This window comes from Mus musculus, chromosome 19 (genome assembly GCF_000001635.26).
Source record: "Mus musculus strain C57BL/6J chromosome 19, GRCm38.p6 C57BL/6J".
Taxonomy (NCBI): domain Eukaryota; kingdom Metazoa; phylum Chordata; class Mammalia; order Rodentia; family Muridae; genus Mus; species Mus musculus.
The window spans coordinates 36,387,217-36,408,394 of record NC_000085.6 but is presented as its reverse complement, the minus strand read 5'-3'; the positions used below and the strand labels follow the sequence as shown (position 1 = coordinate 36,408,394).

The 21,178-nt window shown below is 43.9% G+C and overlaps 1 protein-coding gene and 1 pseudogene across 3 annotated transcripts in view; both read right to left on the bottom strand.

Moving 5' to 3' along the window:
* Pcgf5 (polycomb group ring finger 5) overlaps positions 1 to 21,178 on the bottom strand; it is a 112,642-nt gene that overhangs the window by 52,576 nt on the left and 38,888 nt on the right. The window lies entirely within an intron of this gene.
* Positions 2,184 to 3,991, bottom strand: Gm9042 (predicted gene 9042; annotated as a pseudogene).

Here is a 21,178-nt window from a genome sequence, read left to right as displayed (position 1 = left end):
ACTAAACAGGTAAATTAGATGCAGGTAAAACAAATTCATTTGAATATCGCTGCAGGAAGAATACAGAGCTTTAAGTGATTATAATCCTCTTAAGGACCCCTTTTTGAAACTCCGACTCAAGGTTGGGATGACTTCTGCAAGACACAGTAATTACAGTAAGCAAAAGAAAACAAGTCAAGTGACTGTAGGCTTCATGTCTTTCATACTGAATGTATCCAAATGAGAAAAGCCAACCTATTTCTAGTATATTTAAAATAGGCAATGGGGCCAGGCAGTGGTGGCTCACACCTTTAATCCCAGCACTTGGGAAGCAGAGGCAGGCGGATTTCTGAGTTCGAGGCCAGCCTGGTCTACAGAGTGAGTTTCAGGACAGCTGGGGCTACACAGAGAGAAACCCTGTCTCGAAAAACCAGAATAAAATAAAATAGGCAATGGATTGCACACTAAGTTCTATTAAAATGTGAAATGGAAGATCCTGTTATATACACTGTAGCACACACACAATGGCCTAATATTGTTCTAGTTTGTGTCTGCAAGTGTTTTAAATGTCTTTTCCAGGAGTACAAACATTGAGAACTCCGAGAGGAATGCAGTTGGTGATCGGTAAGTGAGCTGCCCAGTATTTTCAGAAATGATCTTGGACTCGGACTCCGGGAGGACATACCCCAGCAAAGGAGGGAGAGAGGGAGTGCTGATGCCAAAGCCCTACGCAGTCCCCTGCGGTGGCCGTGGAAATGGAGATGCTGGAGTAAGACTGAGAGATGCCATTGGGTCCCATCCTTTGTGGGGACACCAGTGTTTTGAGTCCCTACTTACATTTGAAGCCAAACAGTGTCTTAGTCATCCATTCTTTGCTGTGAAGAGAAACTGAGACCAGAGACCACGGTAACTCTTCTGGAAGAAAAAGCACTTAACTGGGGGCTTGCTGACAGCCCCAGGGACTAGCTCATTTCCATCCCAGGAGAGGACATGGTGGCAGGCAGGTGTGAAGTAGCAGGCTGGAGAAGTAGCTAAGAGCTAATTCCTGATCCCAGTTAGGCCAAGAGAGAGAGTGGGCTCGGCATGTACTTTTGAAACCTGAAAGCCCACCCCTGATGAACTTGATAAGTAAGCATTCAAATATCTGGCTCAAATGGGACAATTCTTATTCACCAGTTTGCGATTTCTTCTCTCTCTTCTTTAGAAACCATCTGAGTCTCTTACCCCAAAAAAGTTATTTAAAAAAAAAAAAAAGCAAGTGATTTGCTTGCCCTGCAGATACAAAGCTATAAATTCCCAGTGCTTCGAGAAAATAAAACAATAAGACCCACGGAAAAGTAATTTAAAATATAAACATTAGTCTGATTAAAAATAACAACAAAGAAGCTGATGAGCTGGCTCAGTGGTTAAGAGCACTGACTACTCTTCCAAAGGTCCTGAGTTCAAATCCCAGCAACCACACGGTGGCTCACAACCATCCATAACGAAATCTGATGCTCTCTTCTCGAGTGTCTGAAGACACACTACAGTGTACTTACATATAACAAATAAATAAATAAATAAATATTTTTTAAAAATAACAACAAAAACAATGGCAAGATAGATCAACGCATTCCTGGTGCTCTAAGTATATAGCACTGGGACATGAATGTTTCACTTCATTTTACAGACACAAGACCCCCAACCCCCCACAAAGTGCAAATCCAAAAATCACAGCTGATTTGGGTTGAGCCAAGACAAAAGCATCAGTTCAGTTTTATTTATGCCTTTTAGAAATTCTCAAGTACATGAAGTTATGGGATACACAGTTAACAGAATAACTTAAGAACTGCCTGCCTCCCCACCCTACACAAATGGATGGAGAAGGGGCAGAAGAGGAGGAGAGCTAGTAACAGCACCCATTTCCACCACTCATTTTTTAGAAAGATTTATTTATTTTATATATATGAGTACACTGTTGCTGTACAGATAGTTGTGAGCCTTTATCTGGTTGTTGGGAATTGAATTCAGGACCTCTGCTTGCTCCGGTCAACCCCGCTTGTTCAGTCCTGCTCACTCTGGCCCAAAGATTTATTAACGATTATAAATAAGTACACTGTAGCTGTCTTCAGACACACCAGAAGAGGGCGTCAGATCTCATTACAGATGGTTGTGAGCCACCATGTGGCTGCTGGGAATTGAACTCAGGGCCTTCAGAAGAGCAGTTTAGAAACATTCACGAACAAAAAACAGTTTGCAACCTTCTGAGGAATTGTAGAAAGAAGCAACTAAGAACAGCCACGTGGTGATGGCTGGAACTAGGGATTAGTACTTTGGTCTTTTCACTTCAACCCTATCTGCTTCCATCTTCTTCCTCTTCTCAATCCCTGCACTTATTTTCTTCCACTGTCAAAGCTCTGCCTCCTCATTGGTTTCTTTGAACCGTCTGGTTTTCCGTCCGTCGGACATCTTGATACCATACTGGAATGCAGCCTTGGGCAAAGTCTCCTGGTTGTTTATGTACTCACTGTATTCCTCCTGAGTATCAAAATCCCGGGAGGCCTAAGGGATCCTTCTTGTTTACCCTGGTCCATTTTGCTATAATCTACCTCTTCATCACTATCTACAGCCATGCCATCCATCCTGGCTGGATAGCGTTCTGCCTAACTGTTGGACATACCAAAGAAATCACCCAGCTGCTTCTTATCTTCTGACTTCTTCAGTGATTCGGTGCCTTCCCAACCAGCAGACCCAGCAAATGTCTCATTGATAGACTTGATCAACTCCGTTGCTCATTGATAGACTTGATCAACTCAGGTCCTCTGTCAACATCCATGGGCTCATCCTCCTCCTTTGGCTTCTCAAAGTGACAGTGCCTTTTCTTTTCCTTCTCTTGCTCCCGTTCCCGATCATATTCATGGTCATGTTCCTGGTACCCCTCACGCTTCTTGTCCCGAGGTGTCTTGGTTATGGAAGGAACATAATCCCCAAGGTCTTCAAAAATGTTCATGTCAGCCTCAGGAGGTTTCTTTTCTTCCAGTTTTCCTTTACCCTTCTCCAGTTTCTTGTTTCGGGTCCCCTGCCTCAGATATGACAAAACCTGGGTGAGCTTGCTAATAACAATGTCATTTGTAGTCAGTGTAGTCTGGGCCTCCATAGTGGGGCAATCAGCCTTGCTGCGTATGAGAGCGGTGGGGAGATCTGTGTCTGCGTTCTCATCATCCAGGTCTACTACATAGGTCATACAGCTCATTGCATTCATATGGTTTACTCTTGCAAAGCACCCGATACACATTTCGGCCAAGGCGTGCTTTAGATTCAATTTTGTCCTCAGGATCCTCATCTTTCTTGGTTTCCTTTTGGAGCTTTTCCATGGGTTCCTCTTCCTCCTTCTCTTGGCTGGCAATCTCAGCACGCACCTTCTGAAGCAACACGAATTCCAAACCTTTCACCAAATGGGTGTGTTCCATATCACCACCCAAGAATTTAGACGCCTGAATCAACCGTCTTCTCCTCTGCTGCTGATTTGTCTGCCTCAGCAGTGGGGCCCACGGCCCTGTAGTTGGCTGTGGTACTTATCAGCTCATGTTCTCCATAACCTTTGTGCACACCATCTCTCCGTTCCTTGGCATGGATGGCCCCAGTATTTCTCCAAGAGATAGTTCAATCTCTCTCTCTCTCTCTCTCTCTCTCTCTCTCTGTTTCTCTCTATGTCTCTCTCTCTCAATTTCTTGCTGGTGAAGCTTGGCATAATAACTTTTCTTTTTCCTCCTTTGTGCAGCTGGGTCTTCTTCCTCATTTTGCTCTCTTGGCATCTCATGGTGACTCGACTCAGAAGGTGGTGCAGAAGGAGGTACAGCTTTTGGGGTCATAAGAAGTTTCCTGAAGTCTTCATTGGTCAGTTTTGATTGGTGGAAGGAATGAAGATCATGCACATCATGGCCATCTGGAGCCAAAGGGTTACAGAGGGGCTCACTATCTCCCTCTGGCATTCTGGCCTCAGTCTCTCAGTGCCCGCAATTGAAAAATGTCCAATATTGTCTTTTAACAGAGGATTGTTAACATATAAACTGTCTTCTATAATATAAATGTCTTCCTAGATTGTAGAAAATTATTAAAATTTAATGTAAGTATTCTGTTGGGCCCAAGTGACTTTATGTTACAACCATAAATATTATAGCTCAAAGTCAATGACTGCCTAAAATTGGTGATGGAGGAGTGGCGGGGGTGGGGAAGATGGGGACAGAGAACTGATTGAAGGCACAGCGTCTCCCTCTCTCTCACTGTGAGCATTTCCACAACCCAGGAACTGTCCAGGAGTTTGCCAGCATCTCCCAGATTCCTACCCCTGCTTGCTCAGGCCACTATCATCTCTTCTCTTCATACTCAGCAGACTATGACTCAACTCTGCTCACAGAGCTGTCACACTGTGCCCACCCAGCAGAGCCACAGGATTCCTAGCTACAGTATGCCACATCTTGCCCCCTTGTTTTAAAAGAGCCCTTTGTTCTTAAAAGAATGTTAAAACAGTTGATATAAGGTCACCCCAGATCCCTGTCACCTCCACAGTCCCTCATGACTTCCAAGCTTTAATGCAGGTCCTTCACCTCAGGCTGGCTAAATGGTCCACCCTCTTACAATCTGACACCCTAATCTAACCCTGTCAATCTTGCCTACTCCTGTTAAATCGGAACAATCCTTTTGTACTTTCTAGGTATCCACTGATTTCAAATGGCATCTTCTAGACACCTCAAATCCCCGAGCCTTCTCTGTAGGCACAGACCACACATATACAAGACAACACATTGTCTTTTGCATGTATGTGTCTGCATGCAAGGTGTCTTCACCTATGTGGTGCATGTGTACAAGTACGTGCGTGCATGTGGAAGCCTAAGGCGGATGTCAGGTATGTTCCTTGACCACTTTCCAGTATATCCATTGAGGCGTGTCTCTAATAGAAACTAGATAGAACTTGCCAATATAGATAGCTCTAGGATCTGGTTGGGTCTGCTGAGTACTGGCATTACAGTTGGGCTGACATACCTACCCAGAACTTATGTGAATACAGGATCTAAACTCTGGTCCTCACATTGCTTGGCAAGTGCTTTACCTGCTGAGCCATCTTTTCAGCCCCAAGCATCACAGCTGATTGATCACATGGATCTTACTTTCTCAAGTCACCTACCTCCCTGACTTAGAGCCTCCAATGTATTTTGTAATCTGAACTAGAATGTGAGCCCAGGGTATTTGTCCTGACTTTGCATCCCCAGTGTAGCAAGCACTCCAAGAAATGCTTATTAAACAAACAACCCAGATAGTCACATTGGAGGACAGAGCTTCTATTTTATTTTATTTTTCTTTGATTTTGTTCTTGGGTGAATCTTCACAGAATGTGATAAAGGTATAATCCCTGCCTTCCAGGACTGTTAATTAAAACCACACCAGGGAGTGGAGACTTAGCCACAGGAAAGAGTTATATAGAGATATATCAAGTTCGTTAATGGTTGTACTGGCTAGTTTTGTGTCAACTTGACACAGCTGGAGTTATCACAGAGAAAGGAGCTTCAGTTGAGGAAATGCCTCCATGAGATCCAACTGTAAGGCATTTTCTCAATTAGTGATCAAGGGGGAAAGGCCCCTTGTGGGTGGGACCATCTCTGGGCTGGTAGTCTTGGTTCTATAAGAGAGCAGGCTGAGCAAGCCAGGGGAGGCAAGCCAGTAAGGAACATCCCTCCATGGCCTCTGCATCAGCTCCTGCTTCCTGACCTGCTTGATTTCCCATTCTGATTTCCTTGGTGATAAACAGCAGTATGGAATTGTAAGCTGAATAAACCCTTTCCTCCCCAACTTGCTTCTTGGTCATGATGTTTGTGCAGGAATAGAAACCCTGACTAAGACAATGGTGTTAAACAGAACACGAGCAAATGATAGGAACTGCATGTAAAAGCAGCAGCGGTGTGCAGGGGTCAAGAGGTGAGTCCCATGTGTGCCCACCTTGCCTGCTAGAAAGGTTGCAAGGCACAATCCCAAAGGCTATGGATCTGAGGGACAAATGGGAGAGCTAGAGAGGAGAACCCAGCAGGGGAATGCCAGCAACAGGCACAATACTAAGACTCTGGAACAAAAAGCATGCTTTCTTTTTGTTGTGCACGTATGTGTATGGACGTTGAGTGTGTAGCCAGGATGGCATCTCATGGCTCCATCCTTCCTCACCTGATCTTTTGAGACCTGAACCAGAGTCGCACCAGTTGGCTACACGGTGAGCTCTGGGGACCCACCGGTCTCTGTTCTCGCTGCTCTAACAACACTCAGCTGTGACATGGATGCTGGTGACCCAAACTCAAGTCCTCACGCTTTTGTGGCAGATACTTTAACTGCTGAGCCATCTTCCTAGTCCAATATGTTAAAGCAGTTTAAACGTATCGTGCTAACATGAAAAGTCAACGTTTTTCCTTCTTTGAAAAGAGGAGGTGGGTGTGGACGACAAACCTAGTTTTCTTTACTATGGCATTAATGGTTGGATGGAGCAAGTTCCAATAATTCTTGAAGACTGACTGATGGACAGGACTGACGGGCTTGAGAGATAGCTCAGAGGTTAAGAGGTCTTCCAGAGGACCTGTATTCCATTCCCAGTTTGAATTCCAACTAGTGCCTCACAACTAACTTTAGACCTAGGGGATGCTATACCCTCTTGTAGCCTCCACAGGCATTGCAGGCAGGTGGTACACAAATATGCACACAAGCAAAACACTCCCCTCACACACCTGCACACATACACACATACAGAGAGAATACAATTGAAATACTATCAAACTATAAGGAAAACTGAATCTCTGCAGCCATCAGAACTGTGACATTTCAGATCTGTAGGAGGTTAGACTGAAGTCTGGGGATGATGAATGGACGGGAAATTTAAAGGTAGAAAGCAAGAACAATTCCCTAAATCTCCAGGCAGAGTATTTATTCTAAGTGAGGAGACACTCAAGAAACTCCAGCGACATCAACAACCAAATACCAGAAAGATAAATTCCAGGGAAAGTTTTTACTTTATCAATTGCTGTGGATAAGAATTAAACAGCAGATCTAGTACCAAGAGACCAGTTTTATTTTCATTTACTTTGAATCTTAAACGTTTTTATAGGTTTACTCAGTGCACACACAGGCCCGTGCGAGCACCTGTGCTGGGGTGAGTCTTCACATAAGTCTACAGTAGTGAGCAGATTGCTGGGGACGGAGGACACATTTTAGAAGTTGGTTCTCTCCTTTTAACATAGGTTCTAGGATCAAGCTTAGGATATCGAGCTTGCATGGCAAGCAATTCGAGCATTTGGGATCAAACCCCAGGGGTGGGGGGTGGGGGGCTTTTTTTTTGTTTTTTGTTTGTTTTGGTTTTTCTAGACTGATCTACTGCTGGGATTAAAGGTGTGTGCCACCATTCCCATCTGGTGGGGGAGCTTATTATACTAGGCAAGTGTACTACCACTGAGCTACACCCCCAGCTAAACTCTGAGGCTGTATCACCGTCTTAAACATTACATACAGCAAAATTCTCTTCATATTTTGTTATTATAACTAATTGGCTTGAGATGATTCATGAAAGGAGGCAATGGGTCAGGAGAGACTCCTTCCTCTGCAGCCCACTCAAGACAGAGAATCTTGAAGGTTCCACCAGGAAACTAGTGTCTATAAAAGTTTTAATAACTAGGTCAACATTAAGAATTTACTTACTTCCCTCTACTGAGGGAGTAACAGAAGTTGTTTTGTTTTTTTTTTTTTTCCTCCCAATAAAATACAGATTCTCCATATGGGGAGTTAATGAGCCTTCACTTGAGCTATCTGAGCCCACATCTGCCAGGATTAGCAGACTCCTAAGGGGCAAGGAGGAGATGAGGCTTCGGGGAGGAGTACAGAGTCAGCAGTGGACTGTCAGGTAAGCAGTGTTGACCGCTGGGCTGGCAAGCAGCCAGGAGGAGGAAAAGGAGGAGGAGAAAGAGGAGGAAGAGGAAGAGGAAGAAGAGAAGGAAGAGGAGGAGAAGAGGAGAAAGGAGAAAGAAGAGGGGGGAAAGGAGAAAGAGGAAGAAGAGGAGGAAGAGAAAGGAGAAGGAGGAGGAAAAAAAGAGGAAGAGGAAGAAGAGGAGGAAGATGAGAAGGAGGAAGAGGGGAAGGAAGAGGAGGAAAGCCTCAAGAGTGGAAGCTCTTCTTCCTCCTCTCACAATCCCATCTTGGACCTTGAAGCTCAGATGGAGGGGAGGAGAGAGGGAAAAAAAAAGACTTAAAAAACTCAGAGGGCCGGGAGTGGTGGTGCACGCCTTTAATCCCAGCCCTCGGGAGGCAGAGGCAGGTGGATTTCTGAGTTTGAGCCCAGCCTGGTCTACATAGTGAGTTCCAGGACAGCCAGGGCTATACAGAGAAACCCTGTCTCGAAAAACCAAAAAACCAAAAAACCCTTGAGGTTTTTCATAGTCTATTTGTTGTTTTCAGGTATTCAAGGACTACCTTAGACATTTCTTTTCTCTCTCCTGTCTCTGTGTTAGAATGCCAGAGACAGGGGTCTAATTTCAAGCAGGGAGACATGAGCTAACTCTTGGACTTCAGAATCATGAACCTTTGGGACCACGGTAATGTCCTCTTCATAGTTCAAGAGGAGAGAAAGACAATCTGCCTTGAATAGTTACCTCTGCTGGGAAGAATTATCTACCTCGAGACAGTCTCTCCTGATATGAAATCTATAATGTCTTCTTCACAGAAAGTCAGGTGAAGAGCGCCAGCGTCAAAGCATCTTAAGAAAGGCGGCACCCGGAAATGTAAGTCAGCCACATAGACAGACAGTGACCGGAGCATCAGCTCCCCAAAGGCAGGGATATATATATATAGAAATGTATACACACAAATGCCACCCCTGCTGATCCCTACGGTGGAGCCTAAAATGCAACTGATTCTTATTACGTGTTTGCTGAATGGGAAGGAATAGAGTCCACCTTTGCAGGCAAGGCTGCCTATGTTCAGATCATGATACAGTTGTTTCTGGGTTTATGTTTCAGGCCAACTAACCAGCCAGCCTTAGTTTTCTCATCAGTTAAGTGGCACACATCACACAGGAGCTTTGTGAAGTATGTGGTATCACACCACCAGTTCCACTGACTACATACCACAGACAAACATTCTTTCGAATTAACTTACAGTCCCCACATCTGTACTGCTCCTTGCTATGGAAGCACAACAATAGTGGAGCATTTATTTAATTAAAGTCCCTCGCACAAACACATGCTTAGAAACAGATTTCTTCATACACTTTGTTTCCTTTTAGTACGCCGGGAGGAAAAGCGAGCTGACCTGCAAGATGTCTGCTTTCCACCCTCCAGGAATTTAAAGCTAAGATTGTTATTTATGGGGCAAATGAGTAATACAAGTCTTGGCTTAAACTGGTTATCACAAGATGAAATTAAAAAATGGATATAGCCATAAGTCACGCAGATTCAAGATTATATTCCCCTGACTTTCAAGAAGGTGACAACAAACGTTCATCAGAAACTTTCTGTCCTATTTGTTAAGTAAGGATCTTGACCTCTCACCTCTCATTTCAAAATACCCAGAAGCCCTAGTGTTGTTTAGAGGATCCTTTCCTCCATTTTGTCTGGGATTCTTGGGTGATGACCTAAGAGAGAACTGTAAGCTATCTACTCAAGCCGGTAGAGCCTTTTGTGGTAGCTGTAGCCTCAGGGCAGCTGGCTGCCAGATCCTGGCTGAGAAGAGACCCTGGAGGCAAAGGTGGAGATAGCCCACAATCACTTCACCTTTGAAAAAACAGCAGCTGCAACCAGGTAGGGCACCTCTGAAAATACAGGTGCTGCAGCTGCGGACCTAGATCTGCCACCATTGGCTGGCGGGAAGGAGGTCTGCTCTGACAGCTGCAAGCTACAGACAGATACAGCACTCCTGGCGCCTAGCTTTTGAGGATGACCACACCGGGCAATCTCAAGGCACATTGCACAGAATCACCGAGAGGGAGGCCCATTCACTACCTCTATCACTGGTGAGTTAGGAGAAGCTCTGTTATCAGACCACTTCGATACTGCCAGTTTTAATTTACTATATGCTCCCAAATTCAAAGAGAGGTAAAGGCACATTCATTCTCTCTCTCTCTCTCTCTCTCTCCCTCCCTCCCTCCCTCCCTCCCTCCCTCCCTCCCTCCCTCCCTCCCTCCCTCCCTCCCAGAGTTTCTCTGTGTAGCCCTGGCTGTCCTGGAACTCACTTTGTAGACCAGGCTGGGCTTGAACTCAGAAATCCGCCTGCCTCTGCTGGGATTAAAGGCGTGCACCACCACCGCCTGGCTAATGCATATAATCTTATCCTTTGAAAAGCAAGCCTTGTTAGGAGCTGTGGCTCCTGATTTGCATGTACCATGATGTCACTTCCTCGAATGCTAAACAAATGCTGGGCATCACTAGGTGCCCCCGGAAGGTCCCGGGGACTTGGTAACTAAGTTGGTAGGTCTTCACATCCCTAAGAGTGTCTCCTTAATTCTTGGATCCTCTTTACAGAGGAAGTCTTAATAAGTTCTAACTGAAGCAATTCACTTTCACTACTAGAAGGAAACACTTTCTGTAATTAGAAACAGGACTGAGAAGCACAGACATGAGGTCCGTAAATACTGATATTTACAAATATGAAGCCTTTATGTCTATTAAGACAGCTCACGTTAGAAGCATCCAGCAACCAACTAGTCACTAGCAAGCCAAGCAAGTAGAACTTGTAATATACATACTTGACATGTATATAGACATGCCATGTTTTTCTTCTTGGTTTATAAGCCTTATATGCCCTTTATATAAAGCTATTAACTTATCTATAACATTACAACTTTAATATGCCATATCATGTGTTAAATGTTATCTTAAATATTATACATTAAATATTACACAGATTTATTTCAAATGTCACTAGTGGGGAACTGTGCTCTCCAAAACAATTTCAAAACCTTAACTTTCGGTAGAAATAAGTTCTTTAAAGGTATAACAAATTGCAATGGACTGACTGGCCAGAAGGCTGAAGGCTGTAGTTTCATGTGGCCTACATCTGGAGAAAACAAGGGTTCCGAGGTCCTCTTACTTAACTAAAGTAAGAAGAAACGAAGTGCCTCTGAGTCTTTGTTCGTATTAGTGACTATAAACCAGACTGGTTTTATGTAAAATCACCACCTATTGTAGTCAATTTCAGATAGCCTTTTGGATTAGGTCATTATTTCTTCCTTCTTCCCTCTTCCCTCTTCCCTCTTCCCTCTTCCCTCTTCCCTCTTCCCTCTTCCCTCTTCCCTCCCTCCTCCTCCCTCCTCCTCCCTCCTCCTCCCTCCTCCTCCCTCCTCCTCCCTCCTCCTCCCTCCTCCTCCCTCCTCCTCCCTCCTCCTCCCTCCTCCTCCCTTCTCCTTCTTCTTCTTCTTCTTCTTCTTCTTCTTCTTCTTCTTCTTCTTCTTCTTCTTCTTCTTCTTCTTCTTCTTCTTCTTCTTCTTCTTCTTCTTCTTCTTTGAGACAGGGTTTCTCTGTATAGCCCTGGCTGTCCTGGAGCTCACTCTGTAGACCAGGCTGGCCTCGAACTCAGAAATCCACCTGCCTCTGCCTCTGCCTCCCGAGTGCTGGGATTAAAGGCCTGCGCCACTAGGTCATATCAATCAAATACTTCTATCTGGCTTGGAACTAATTTACATTGCAGATAGCCAAATAGTTACTGCAATGGCTTCACACATATTTATATATAAATAGTACAGTTTAAAGACAACACCTTAACAAATAGATGTGCTTTCTCAAGCATTACAGAGACATTTCTTTTCTATTCTCTGTTTTGGAGGCAAGGTTTTACAATGTTGTCCATAGTGAAAACAAGCTCACTACACAGGCAAGGCTGGCCTGAAACTAGCAATCCTCCTGCTTCAGGTATACTACCCGCCATCAACAATCACATTTTTAACTGGCTCATATTTCTACATTACATAGCACAGAAATATCAAGATGAGCAGCTTTACCGGATGATACCAGAAAATGAGTGGCGTACTTGGAAGGCTATAAAAGAAGCTACTAGAATCTGTGAGTCTCGACTCTTGAGACCACTTAAGTTCTAAGAAGCTCCTTATGGCAGACATGAAATCTAATATTCAAAATAATTTACTATTTTCATGCTTGCTCTATATATTTGTATTATTTTATTATGAATATGGGGTTTTTGCCTACATGTATGTCTGTGTACCATATGTGTACCTGGTGCCTATGGAGGCCAGACGAGAGCATTAGATTCCCTGGAAGAGAACCTACAGGCAGTTGTAAGCTGCTATGTGTGAGGAGAATGAAAATTGGGTCCTCTGGAAGAGCAGTCAGTGCTCTTAACCACTGAGCCATCTTTCCAGCCTCCTCTAAATAACTAACTTTTTAGCTTCACAGTATCAGTAGTTTTACTACTCTCTGTTTTTAGTGATCATTGGGGCGGAATTCTAAGTATATTTCTTTGTGCATGTTTCTGTGCTTATGTGTGCATGTACAGGTGTGGGCATGTGTTTGAGGCCAGAGGTCAACACTTGAGTATCTTCTTTGATCACTCTCTACCTTATCTTTAGGGACAGGCTCTCTCACAATAGCCTGGTGCTTATCTTTTGAGGAGACTGGCCAGAACGCAAGAGACAGCCTGTCTCTATTCCCCCAACAGCACCAGGATTCCAGGCACCTGTGAGCAGAGTCTGGGGATCTGCCCACAGGTCCCCTCACCTGTGAGGCCGGCATTTTACTTTCCAATGCCTCTCCTGGCACCATCAAGTGCATTTGTCTTGTACAGTTTGGTGGTGTTGCTGCCAAAACAGTTTGTGTTCTCTGTTCTGAATGGGATGGGGGATTCGGCCTTGAGTCAAGTTGGCTTTGAGTGAAGACCCTCTAAATAAACCAGAAAAGCTAAGTCAAACTGACAGATGCAAAATCTTAATGCAGGAATGTGGGACACAAAGCCATGTGACTTCTCCAGAAGTTCACAACTCCTCAACTACTAAACCCAACCCTGTACTGAAATAAGAGAGCTGGGTAAAGAATTCCCGGCTTACTGTAGAGGACGTGAAAAAGAACAGGAAAAAAAATGCATGGGAAGAATTTAGTCTAGGGCATGGAGTAGAAAGGCAACAACACAGATGAAGACATCAGCCAAATGGATGGGAAAAATGGCAGAATACATGAGAAAGTCACCAACGGGGAGGTCAAACGCAGAGGGAACGGAGACGTGAAACAAGTAGGAAACACTGGAAATAAAAACTCAACGAATCAAATTAAAAACAGCGGAAAACATCCCCAATAGACCAAACAGAAGGAAGAATATCGGCCATGAATACGTTACATTTAAGCATTAATAAGGTCAATAATAAGTGAGCATGACTACACTGTATAAGAACTCTGGAATATAATCAAAAGACCAGACTTAAAAATGTATAGCACAGCCTCAGTAACAGTGTTAGGTCTTGAGGCCTCCCCTTGAGCTGGATCCCACTTTGAGACTGTTGCTGGACCTTCTTTTCCTCAGGCTCCTTTCCATTTCCATCCCTGTAGTTTTTTCAGACAGGAACAATGATGGGTCAGAGTCCAATCCCATCCCAAACTTGATGCCCTGTCTTTCTGCTGGAGGTGGGCTCTGCAACTTCCCTCTCCCTAATGTAGGGCATTTCATCTAAGGTCCTGAGAGTCTCTTACCTCCCAGGTCTCTGGTGCATTCTGGAAGGTCGCCCCAACTTCCTACCTCCGGAGGTTGCCTGTTTCCATTCTTTCTGCTTGTCCTCAGGGCTTCAGTCCTTTCTCCCTCAACCCAATACCAGATCATGTTCACCTCTCACCCTGTGTATCCTCTTTACCTCCCAGGTTCCTCCCTCCCTCCCCACTAGTGGTTGCTTTCTTCTCCCTCCCAAGTGGGACTGAGGCATTCTCACTTGGGCCCTTCCACTTGTTGACCTTAGGGACCTATCATGACTGCCCTTCGAAAGACCCAACAAGCAGCTGAAAGAGTCAGATGCAGATATTTACACCCAAGCGATGGACAGAAGCTGCTGACACTTGAGGTTGAATTAGGGGAAAGCTGGAAGAAGCTGAGGAAGAGGGTGACCCTGTAAGAGAACCAGCAGTCTCAATTAACCCGGACCCCCAAGATCCCTCAGACACTGGACCACCAACCAGGTAGCCTACACCAGCTGATATGAGGCCCCCACACATATACAGCAGAGGACTGCTGGGTCTGGGTTTAGTCAGAGAAGATGCACCCAACCCTCAAGTGACTGGAGGCCCCAGGGGGTTTAGAGGTCTGGTAGGGTGGGGGTTGGGGAGCAGGGACTTCCCTCATGGAGAAGGGGTGAGGGGAGGAGGTATGGGATGTGGATCAGTTGGAGGATGATGGACTGGGAGGGGAATAACATCTGGAGTTTTAAATAAATAAATAAATACCAACAAACTACAACTGAAAATTTCTAAAATCTCAAGAAAGGAATGAATGCCCAAGCAGAAGAGGTATTTAGAACTCCAAAGAAACAGAACCCTGTCATGACACATTCAAGATGCCAAGAGTACACAGCAGCCAGGTGTGCTGGCCTTTAATCCCAACACTCGGGAAAGGGAAAGGCAGAATAATCTCTGAGTTCAAGGTCATCTTGGTCAGTCAGTGAGCTCCAGGCTTCCCATGCTTTATACAGTGAGACCCTGTCACAAACACACACACACACACACACACACACACACACCCCAAACAACAACAACAAAATGAAAAACTCAACTCATTTATACAAGCAAACAGGGTGACAGTGCACCTTACAAGAGAAACCCTGACGACCAGAATTAAATGGAGGAACACACTTTAAGTTATGAAAATAAATACCAGCCAAACAACTCTATTATATCCAGCAAAGCTTTCTTTTAAAATTGATGAATAATATTCCATGATACACACAAACTAAGGCAGCGCATGATCAACAAGATACTTAATACTATAACCAAAGAAGAGAACACAGGAAATGATACATTTTCAAGATAAATAGATGAACGGGATCCTACAAGAAATCTATCATGCCTGATACAGAAGGCAGAAAAATTCCTGATATTATATCGGGGAAGGAACCAACAGTAACCAACCACCACAACTACTACCAAAAGGAATAAACTCTCAAGAATTAGTAAACGTCTTCCAATGATGATTTAATCACCAATACCTGCATATCACTAATGAAGGGCAGAGAGGCTGACTAGATTTAAATAACTAGAGTTGGGCTTTGTGGTGCACACCTTTAATCCCAGTACCAGGGAGGCAGAGGCAGGCACATCCTGGTGGTGTCTAGGCCTGTCTATATAAGAGTTCCAGGACAGGCAGAGCTGCACAATAGAAAGATTGTGTCAAAACGACAAAAAACCGAACAAAAAACTAGATCCACTGGGCAGTGGTTGTCATGCCTTCAGGCAGAGGCAGGGGAATAGGAGTTCTAGATCAGCCTGGTCTACAGACCTAGTTCTAGGACGGCCAGGACTACACAAAGAAATCTTGCCTTGAAAAACCAAAACCAATCATCCAAACAGAACTTACATCCAACTTTCTATTGTCTCTAAGAAACAGATCTAGCCAGTAAAGACATCCACGAACTGAGTTTAAGGATAAAGCTACTCTATCAAGTGAATGGAAGGCCCATCCCCAAAAGCTAAGCTGGTGTGTCTATTCTGAATCTTTATAAAGTAGACTTTAAAAAAAAATTAGGCAGGAGATATAAATATCTTCACTACACATTAATAAATAAAAAATCATGAATTATATTTCCACAAAACTTTGAAGCTTCCAATTTTATGAAACAAATATTAATATACATAAAAGGTAAAACAGGCCCTGATACTAAAACAGTGATATTTTAAAAAACTTCCTTCCGTCTTTAGTTATCGAAGCTAAAAATTAACAAAGAAACATCAGAATCAAACTATGCATTAGATCGAATGTACTCACGAGGTATCTATAGAATATTCCTTCCATCTATCAGATAAAGGATATGCTTCCTTCCCTGGAGGCCATAGAACCTGTATTAGTCAGGGTTCTCTAGAGTCACAGAGCTTATGGGTAGTCTCTATATAGTAAGGAAATTTGTTTGATGACTTACAGTCTGTAGTCCAACTCCCAACAATAGTCAGCCAAGGGTCTAGCGGTTGTTCAGTCCCACACGGCAAGCAGGCAAAGAAGAAATGGTCAATCCTCCTCTTTCCAATGTCCTTATATAAGTCTCCAGCAGAGGGTGTGGCCCAGATTAAAGGTGTGTGCCACCACACCTGGATCTGGGACTAGCTGTGTCCCAGATGACCTTGAACTCGGAGATCTCCCGGTTTTAATCTTCTGGGATTCATAGCCACTATGCCTCAAGAACTCCATGACCATAGCAAGCCTTCTAGTGTTTACTGGGGCAGCTTTTCTCATTCTGGAGGCTGGGTCTTCACTTTGGTTTCCTTTGCTGTGCAGAAGTCCTTTGATTTGATGCAATCTCATCTTGCAGGTCTTGGAATTATTTCCTGTGGCATCAAGAGGCCTCTTCAGAAAAATCCTTGCCTATACCTGTGCCTTGGAGTGCTTTGCCTGTGTTTCTCCCAGGAGATTCTGTTTGAGGCATTACGTGAGGGGTTTTGATCGGTTTTAAATTGATTTGTATACATGGCTGTAGGTTTAATACTTTTACACATGGGGTTGGATTCTAGCTTTGCCCCCTTGTTTAAAAGACTGTCTTCAATGTACATTTTTGACACTTTCGTCAAAAATTAGATGACTGTAGGTGTGTGGTTTATTTCTGAGTCCTTTGTACTGTTAGTCTAAGAATCTGTTTTGTGTCAGTTCATGATGTTTGGTTAACCATGCTTCTGTTGAGATTGGTATTGTAATATTTTCAGCATTTCTTTTTTACTAAGGATTATTTTGTGGGTTTTTTTTTTCACTTTAGGATTTTAGAACCTTTTTTTTTTTATTTTAAGTTCTATGAAGAATGGCTGTAGGATTTTGATGGGGACCACATTGAATCTGTAGAATATGTACAGTAATACACCATTGTAACAATATTAATTCTGCCCATCCATGAGCATGTGTGATATCTCTGTCTTCTAGTGTTCTCTTCCATGTTTCTTATTAGTGTTTTTCAATTTCCAGTGTAGTTTTTTTTGTCACTTCCTTGGTGCCTTAGTTTGGGTTTTATTGCTGTGAACAGACACCATGACCATGGCAACTCTTATAAAGGCAAACATTTAATTGGGGATGGCTTACAGGTTCAGAGGTTTAGTCCATTATCATCATGGTGGGAAGCATGGCAGCACCCATGGCAGACATGGTGCTGGAGAAGGAGCTGAGAGTTCCACATTTTCATCTTCAGGTAGCAGAAGGGGTCAGTGTATGGTGCTACTTTTTGCCTTTGTCTAAAGAGTCTGCCTGAGGCTAAGGTGTGTGTGTATACATGTTTGTACTGTGTGCATATATAGGCCATGAAACCAGAAGAAGGACTATTAGAAAAGAGGAAGAGACCTAAAGGAATGGGGGAAGGGAGAATAATGGCACACATAGGCAGTATGAACAATAAAAGCAGAGCTTATACAACGAAGAAGGAACCAGTGGGTGGCTAAGGGGACCCAGGGTCACTTGGGGGGGGGGGGGAGGTACAAACTAGAACACAGTGTATGTATAAAAACACCAATGACAAAACTTGTTACTTTGCATGCTAACTTAGAAAAATTTAATTTAAAAAAGAAGAAAACCTGAGCTTTTGTTTTCATACAGGAGACAATGCCCCGTTTTCTTACTTTCTCGCCAACCAGATCTAAGCATGCATTAGTCATTAAAATTAGGTTATGCCATTCTTCTAGAGACAGTCAGTTATTTCCTATTTAGATTTATTCAGACGAATTCTCTATCTCATCCCTGTCAGTACAGGAGCTTCCAGGTATAGAACATAAAATGTTTATATTGCTAACCAAAGAATAAATAAACGTGTAGTGCTAGCCACGTCACCCACTTCCTCCCACTGACCAGAATTAGTGTTCTCTGCGGCTATTGAACACCTACCTACCAAGAGACACAGTCAAATCATTTAAATGTGACTGTTGCTCAAATCTTTGACCTGCAGGTATAGAGGAAACAGAACGGCCTTGCTAACACAGCACTCTTGTATACCCCTGTACCTTCCTGTGTCCAGAAATTTGCTGGGAAATCAGGGTGGAACCTCTCAAAGCCCATCTATAATACCACACAGGTGAACAGCAACCCCACAAAACTTCAGCCAACCGATGCCTGTCAAGGCCGACTTCCCCAAGCGGCTTCCATTCCTCTTCCTTGCTCAACAGCTAAGGGTGAACGTGCCCACCAGCGCCCACCATTTCCTCTGCTCATTACTTCTCTCATTACTTCCGCAAGTCCAGGAGATAAACACAATCTCTTCGTTCATCGTGGAAATGAGGATACCCTGGTACTGAGGCTTCCCAGGACAGCGAGGATGAAGGTGGTGTTGCGGACGGACCTGTCCTGGTGCTTCTCCGCCCCGTTCTAGTGCATTCTGCCCTAGGGAGGAGCTGTTAGACCTTAGCTCCATCCTTCCCAGGGAAAACCTTGCCTGTGACTCAAATGCACAGTGAGTGTAAAATTCCAGCCTCTGCTTCCTGGTCTCCACCCAACTCGTTTCCCTATCCATTTAGCCCAGCTGCCATTCTGAATCATCTAATATTGCCCCTCTGAGCCCTCTCCCTCATAGAGTTCTCCGGTCTGAAGACGGCTAGAGACCCATGCACACTTGAAGGAGTTTTGGATCAGTATTGGTGGTCTTGTTTATTGGGATCAGGCAAGGTGGTAAATAACAGGACATCAAGAAGAGGAAATGCAAAATTCAGGCGAATGCAAAATTCAATAAATGCGGGCCGAGTTTACAATAATTTCTATGGCAATAGAGTAAGTTAAACTAACACAGTACATTGTCATAAAGTGACACTCTAAGGGACAATCTCAAGGTATTTCGGGAAACATTAAAGGTGCCGCTTACTTTTCCAGGGTATCCTTCAACCTAGCAATCAATCCTCTAGCTAACTGTGTGCACTAAGGACACAGTTGTACATTTGGACCTAGCAGGTCAGTGTGTACACTAGTGTGTGTAATCAGGAAGGGACTAATGCCTAATTAGCGCCCAAACAACCCTGGAACATAGCAAGGCATTGAATCTGCTGGAATCAAAGTTACAATGGGAAAATCTCCCGAGATTGGAAGTGAAAAGAAAATGTATTTAAATGTATTTATCTGCTGTCCTTTCCGGTTCAGCAAATACTTGGCAGACCTGTGTGCATATTAAACACTGTTTGGGTACCACCAAGGATGCTGCTAAGGTCCTCCTCTTTTTCTTCTCCTCTTCTCCTCCCCACTCCCTATGTGCCAAATATCTGAGATGTTTTCAGTGTCAGGAAAAAAAAAAAGACATTTATCCACCTTTAAATAGGTAAAACTTGATCTCTTATTTATTATCCAGAGAATTCATCTACATTTTTCAGAGCTATAATAAAGATACTTGGAGATCTAGGTCAGAATCTAATACACTTCTGATTTTCAATGTTTCTTAAAGGAAAGCTCGTGGGAGAGAGAATGGGGCGGGGGGGGGGGCAGGACAGCATAAGGCAGGTGTGAACTAATTGGTAGCAGGTGTCACACATTAGAGGCACTGATGTAGCCTTTCTGTTCACCACAGGGCCTGGCATCCAGCCACGGGCAAGCTTTAAATACCTAGACAGTGGCTTGCACAGACCACAAGTTCCACGGTCTATATTTCTCCAGCGTACACTGGACTTCTGTAGAACACTGCTCCCTCACCAGACCTGGCTACTTACACAGCTTGATCCTCAAAATCTTCAGGTGTCACCCTCCAACCAAGAAGACTTAATAGATACTCACTGGCTTAAAACACTGTGGCAGATGGTTTCCAGGTTAGCATTAGAAAAACTCTGTTAAAAATCACTGAGGAAAAGAAAGTACCCCCCTCCCCTGCCACTGATGACACCGTTCAATGGGCTTTGTAGGTATATGGTGAGGCCAGGGGACAAATCACGAGGGCATCGCCTTCTGGTATGGAAGGGGACTCTGGCAACAGCTAGACTCTTTGCAACAAGAAGAATGTGGTCTAACACCAGTTAGGGAGAGCTGAGAGCAAACAAAAACATGGAGTCAAAGGTCATTTATATCAGAAGTTGACTGAGCCCTTTTAAATAGAGAGGTCTAATTCATTTATCCATCCAAATGTCAGACAGTACAAAATAAAAGAAACAAACACTCAAAAAAACGCAAGCGCCCACTTGGGAAACCTTTCTGATTCTGTTGACACACTCATTCATTCTATTCCATTCCACACACTCTTGATGCCCACTTGTGGCTGTGGTGTCCAAAGGATCAGAGCTTAAATCAGCAGGTGCCCTTTATTTCTAGTACACCTTTTGTGGCTTCCACGGAGGGAAGTGAGTGATGTGTACTTCATTCGATGTCCATGAGAGTGCAAGTGTTCTTGTGATGTTCTCTTGTTAAAAAACAAACAAACAAACAAAAAAACTCTGTTCTTAATAGGGTTAAGTAAGGGTAAATAGAAGTAAGGTTACTAAGTGTAGTCTCTAAATAGTAAGGGAATTTGTTGATGACTTTCAGTCTGTAGTCCAACTCCCAACAATGGTCAGCAGCAGCTGTGAATGGAAGTCCAAGGGTCTAGCAGTTGCTTAATCCCACAAGGCAGAGGCAAAGAAGAGTCAATTCTCCTCCTTCCAAAGTCTTTATATAGGTCTCCAGGAGAGGGTGTGGCCCAGATGAAAGGTGTCTCCCTGTCTTCTGGGATTCATAGCCACTATGCCTCAAGATCTCCATGCCAAGATCCAGGTCAGAAACTTGTATCTCCCAGTCTCCAGATTAGGATCACAGATGAGTCTTCCAATTCTGGATTGTAGTTCATTCCAGATGGAGTCAAGTTGACAACCAGGAATAACCACTACACTAAGCAACACAAATGCCATGTATGTGTGGGACTTTTATCAATGTAAAACTACAAATACTACACAAACTACAAATAGCCAGAGTGTTCACAATAACTTGTCTAGAAATGACTTCTAAGGGGACTGAGGGGGTTATGGGACCAAAGCACTCCTGCAGGTCAGAAAAACCATTTAATTTTGGGTGCAGAAAGCTCAACCCATCTAAC